General features: G+C 38.5%; 1 protein-coding gene across 1 annotated transcript in view; it reads right to left on the reverse strand.

Annotated features, from left to right (window-relative positions):
* The window catches only part of LOC145988327 (pancreatic lipase-related protein 2-like), a 73,021-nt gene extending 67,642 nt beyond the window's left edge, over positions 1-5,379 (reverse strand). The window contains exon 1 of the mRNA XM_083123193.1: positions 5,321-5,379. The gene's annotated coding sequence lies outside the window, so the exon portion shown is untranslated. The remainder of the gene's footprint in view (positions 1-5,320) is intronic.
* Between the last annotated feature and the right edge of the window lie 621 nt (positions 5,380-6,000).

Genomic DNA, 6,000 nt, shown 5'->3' on the forward strand with positions numbered 1-6,000 from the left:
AGATGCGAGGAAAACAAGAAATATCAACTTGGTCTCCGACCCGAAGAAAATAAACAAGCTTGTCGCTCAGTCCACGTACAAGAACTTCACGATACTGAGCGACACGTTGGTATTGATCGAACGTGCTCTCCGCCACATAACATTCGACAAACCAATCGCCGTGGGAGTCGCGATCCTCGAGTTGTCGAAGCTGGCCATGTACAAGTTTCACTACAACATCATGAAACCACGCTATGGAGAGGCGATCGAGGTGGCGTACACCGACACAGACAGCTTCGTGTACAACATCCACACCGATGATCTATACGAAGATCTGAAAAACATGAGCCAGCATTTCGACTTCTCTAATTATCCGAAAGATCACGCTCTCTTCGACGACAGTCAAAAAATGACGATCGGGAAGATGAAGGATGAAGTCAACGGCCGCATCATCACAGAGTTTGCTGGTCTTCGAGCGAAAATGTACGCCATCAAAGTTCAGAATGAGACCGAAATAAAGAAGGCAAAGGGGGTGGGGCGTTCGAGCACAAACAAACTGACCGTAGAACATTACAAGTCGTGCTTGTTCGACAAAAAAATCAAACGCATGACCGAACATCGGATCACGAGCACCATCGACCAGTTGCGTACATCCACGATCAACAAAGTGGCGCTTGATCCCCACGACACCAAATTGAGGCTACTGGACTGCAACATCCACACCCGAGAATGGGGATGTCATGACGAGGAAGAAATCTGCTCGCACCATTAGACTTCTGCATCAAAAAAGTACGTATTATTTCTTGCACCACTTTTTTTTTTTAAAAAAAAAACAATCATTCACGCTAATTTTTGCATTCACTTTTTTTTTTATATTTTTCTATCATTTTTTTTAAAAAAAAAACAATCATTCACACTAATTTTTGCATTCACACTTTTTATATTTTTCTATCGTTTTTTTTAAAAAAACAATCATTCACACTAATTTTTGCATTCACACATTTTTTTTATATTTTTCTATCATATTATGTACACTATTTTTGAGGATATTTTTTTTTCTTTCAGATGCTGCACCCTACGGAAACTTTTTTAGTTCTTACACATTCCATTCTTAACCAAAATTTTTTCTTCTCTTCAATCATAAAACACACACATTACACACGGAGGTCCTCTGTAGGGAGTCATGGGAGGGTTTAAAAAAAAAGAACCCATGAAACTCTACACAGGCATGGCTTTGTTAGCCGTGGCCATTAGAACTGTGTTGGGCACCACGCACCCCTGGCGGGATATTTTCTTTTTTTGGGGGCCAGGGATTTCCTTAACAAAAATAATTTGATTATCACACACACACACATCGTAGAAGATCGCACCTGAGAGTTTTAAAAAACAAGAAACATCATAGCAGATTACGCTGAGAGCAAGATCGTGGTAGATTACACTGTGGGAGCTTACACTAAAAGGAGACAGCCTTATAGGAAAATGTCGTAAGTCATTTCAAAAGTAGGTCAAAAGGCGAGGTAGCATAAGAGCAAAATTTTGCAGGAGGTAAAAAAAATAGCTTAAAAAGTGATGCCAGAGCTTTTTCTGTCCACTTTTCTCTCATTGTAGGTTAGTTTAGTCCGTAAAACATCGTAAAAACGGATTACGCTGAGAGCAGAAGCCCATTAGCAGATCGTAGTAGATTACACTGAGGGGCCTTACACTAAAAGGAGACAGCCTTATAGGAAAATGTCGTAAGTCATTTCAAAAGTTGGTCAAAAGGCGAGGTAGCATAAGAGCAAAATTTTGCAGGAGGTAAAAAAATAGCTTAAAAAGTGATGCCAGAGCTTTTTCCGTCCATTTTTTCTCTCATTGTAGGTTAGTTTAGTGTGTAAAACGTCGTAAAATAAAAAGTAGGTTAAAGGCGCCTTCCAGAACGTAGTAGATTACACTGAGGGACCTTACAGGAAAACATCGTAAGGGGGGACAGCCTTATAGGAAAATGTCGTAAGTCATTTCAAAAGTAGGTCAATAGGCATTGCTAGAACGTGCGCCTTACAGGAAAACATCGTAAGAGGAGACAGCCTTATAGGAAAATGTCGTAAGTCATTTCAAAAGTCGGTCAAAGGTACGCCTTACAGAAACACATCGTAAGGGAGGACAGCCTTATAGGAAAACGCCGTAAGTCATTTCAAAAGTAGGTCAAAAGACGAGGTAGCATAAGAGCAAGATTTGAAAAAGGTAAAGAAATAGCTTAAAAAGTGATGCCAGAGCTTTTTCTGTCCTTTTTTTCTCTCATTGTAGGTTAGTTTAGTGCGTAAAACGTCGTAAAATAAAAAGTAGGTTAAAGGCGCCTTCCAGAACGTAGTAGATTACACTGAGGGACCTTACAGGAAAACATCGTAAGGGGGGACAGCCTTATAGGAAAATGTCGTAAGTCATTTCAAAAGTAGGTCAATAGGCATTGCTAGAACGTGCGCCTTACAGGAAAACATCGTAAGAGGAGACAGCCTTATAGGAAAATGTCGTAAGTCATTTCAAAAGTCGGTCAAAGGTACGCCTTACAGAAAAACATCGTAAGGGAGGACAGCCTTACAGGAAAATGCCGTAAGTCATTTCAAAAGTAGGTCAAAAGACCGTTCCAGAACGAAGCATTTCACCTACTCTTTTTATTATTTTGTGTTCGGTAAGTACAAGTATATTCTTACATAAATTATTGTTTAATTTAATAAATTTTAAACTCGGAGCCTGCTATACTAACACTCCTTCTGTCTATTGAAAGCGAATGTTGCGTGCATGCGGAAATAACACAGGAAAAAAAAAAGCGGATGGAAGCAATTTAAAATCAGTGGAGCAAGGTTAGTATTACGAGAGCGTAAAAACATGTGCTTTCATTCAACTTCGAAAAATAAGAATAAATGTGTGCATACAGAACACATATGCTTTCTTTTCACAGTTGTAAAATCATATAAATTGTACATGAAGTAAGTTACGGGAAGGCTCTCTCTTTTATGTCTGTGTATATGTTGTACAATTAGGTACAAGTATTGTACAATTAGGTACAAATTGTTGTACAATTATTTTCCCCAGTTGTCCAGTTGGAGTTGGAGGCATAACACTGGTACTATTTGTAATCACAGTGCTTACTCATGTATTTTGTTTAATATTTTATTTCAAATTCACTGTCAGAAACTAGTGTTGCCAGTTCCTGGATGTAGGTTTACCTACTCTGTTGGTTGTCACTGTCAAGCTTCCAGTATTCGTACAGCATAAAAAGCCATAACCCCCCTCTCAAAATATATACATTGTATACGCGAAGATGCTCAATAGCCTAGCAACACATCATGAAAAAACATGCCAAGAGAACCCAGTGGGTTAGGTTAGGTTAGGTTAGGTTATGTGTTAGGTTAGGTTAGGTTAGGTTATGTGTTAGGTTAGGTTAGGTTAGGTTAGGTTAGGTTATGTGTTAGGTTAGGTTATGTGTTAGGTTAGGTTAGGTTAGGTTAGGTTATGGGTTAGGTTAGGTTAGGTTAGGTTAGGTTAGGTTAGGTGAATTTAGGAGTGTTGGTTGCTACGTGCTTGATGCCAGCTTCGAGTTTTGGGTGGTTGTTCTCGAAACCTAAAAGTTCTCCCATGGTGCCCAGGTCCACGGTCTCCGTCGCGGATAGGATATATATTGTATACGCCAAGATGCTCAATAGCCTAGCAACACATCATGAAAAAACATGCCAAGAGAACCCAGTGGGTTTATAAGTCAGTGCTGCCAACTCCTATTTGTAGGTTAGCTTAACCTGTGAAAAATCATATAGTGGAATTTTTGTAGAGTGGGTAGGCAACACCGACGAGCCTCAAATGATAATTCAAGACTCGTCGGTGTTGCCAATTTCTATTTGTAGGTTAGCTTAGCCAGTAAAAGATCATATAGTGGAATTTTCTTCGGATGGGTTGGTAAAACCCAAGCCTCAAAAAAAAACATCCAATAGAGTTGCCAAATATAAAAAGGGGACAATAGGTCCCCCTCATAAAAGGCTACAGTAAAAACCCACAGTGTTGCCAACACTAGCCCCCCCCAACAGTATTGGCAAACATAAAAAATACATGGACCCCTCAGGTCCTTTAATAAAAATTTACAGTGAAAAAAACCCAGTAGGTTTAACAACACTGTTAAAAAATCTACGGTAGTGTTGCCAGATGTAAACAGAGGGCAATAGACCCCCCTCATAAAAGGCTACAGTAAAAACCCACAGTGTTGCCAACTCTGCCCTCAAAATATACATCATAAAAGGCTACGACGAGCCTCACAGGTCCTTTAATAAAAATTTACAGTGAAAAAAACCCAGTAGGTTTAACAACACTGTCAAAAAATCTACGGTAGTGTTGCCAGATGTAAACAGAGGGCAATAGACCCCCCTCATAAAAGGCTACATTGCCCCCCCACAGTGTTGCCAACTCTGCCCTCAAAATATACATCATAAAAGGCTACGACGAGCCCCACATGATGATTCGAGCCCCAATAGAGGATTCAGAACTCTCTTATTGTGTCTACTGGGCCTCAAATCAAACACTATATACTTAATAAAAATATCAGTTGGGTTCAGCAGTGTGCTTTGTATACTTAGTGTGTATACTTAGTGTGTATACTTAGTCTGTTACTATTTTCGGTTTTGGTATTTATATATAATTTTTTTGGGGCTCAAATCAAAAACTATATACTTAATTAAAATATCAGTTGGGTTCAGCAGTGTACTTTGTATACTTAGTGTGTATACTTAGTGTGTGTATACTTAGTCTGTTACTATTTTTTGGTTTTGGTATTTATATATAATTTCTTGGGGCTCAAATCAAAAAACTATATACTTAATAAAAAATATCTGTTGGGTTCAGCAGTGTGCTTTGTATACTTAGTGTGTATACTTAGTGTGTATACTTAGTCTGTTACTATTTTTTGTTTTGGTATTTATATATAATTTCTTGGGGCTCAAATCAAACACTATATACTTAATAAAACTATATACTTTAAAAAAACTGGAAAAACCCACAGGTGTCTGTCAAGTAAACCGGAAGTGAACCGGAAGTAAACCGGAAGTGACCGGAAGTGGACCGGAAGTGTACCGGAAGTGAACAGAAGTGGACCGGAAGTAGACCAGAAGTAAACTTGTGTGTATGTGTATGTATGTATGTGTGTGTGTGTGTGTGTAGCTAATAAGATTACACTTTCAGAGTATTACACTAAAAGCAATAAGCTCATATGAGCATCTTGGCCTAGTTTTAAGTGTAGCCAAAACCAGTCTGAGGGGGTCGTACTTTTTGTAGGGGGTCGTACTTTTTATGTTCCAGTAATATCACATTTCATACTACTCACCGATCCGGTGACCGAATGTGTTAAGTAGCCGACTTCCGATCTTGCCACAGGAGTTCCCGTTTTCTAATCTCGATGTGGACATGGGTGTCGTTGTAAGTGTCCATCGTCGCTGTAGCTGCCAGCATCTCTCCACTTTTGAATAGAAATTCCGTATTGAAGATTTAGTATGCTCAATATAATTCTTATGCGTGTCTAGTCGTCAGTTTTTGGATATAGTTTCATAGCTACTGTAACGAACTTCAACAATGAGCAATAACTGTTGCATGTTAAACATTGTTGTGTTTTTTTTGTTATGCCAAGTTCACTTATATAATAATATGGAATATAAAAGCAGGAGATACAAACTTAAGGAAAGTACATAAATATTGAAACTCAACGTGAACTTGATAAATCTCTGGACTTAGCTTCTTTTTTTAATAGGCTATAGCCATTTTGACATCGTTGCTCTTTACCTGTATCAGTTCATTTTGAATTTCAGAACGTGGATAATTATTGTGAATCTCATTTTATTGTGTACGTCTGAAATGTTCTTGTGGTAATTGGTCATATTTCGAAATAAATTTCACAAAATACGTAAACCTTTGTAAGAGAACGTCTCGTTGTTGTTTGGCTACCAGCCGGTTTAGCTATTTAAAATACTAAATAGTTTCACCGGTTCAAAACATAATGTTCTAGTTTTA

The sequence above is a fragment of the Lepisma saccharinum genome, chromosome 5 (assembly GCF_977018435.1).
Source record: "Lepisma saccharinum chromosome 5, izLepSacc3.1, whole genome shotgun sequence".
NCBI classification, from domain to species: Eukaryota; Metazoa; Arthropoda; class Insecta; order Zygentoma; family Lepismatidae; genus Lepisma; species Lepisma saccharinum.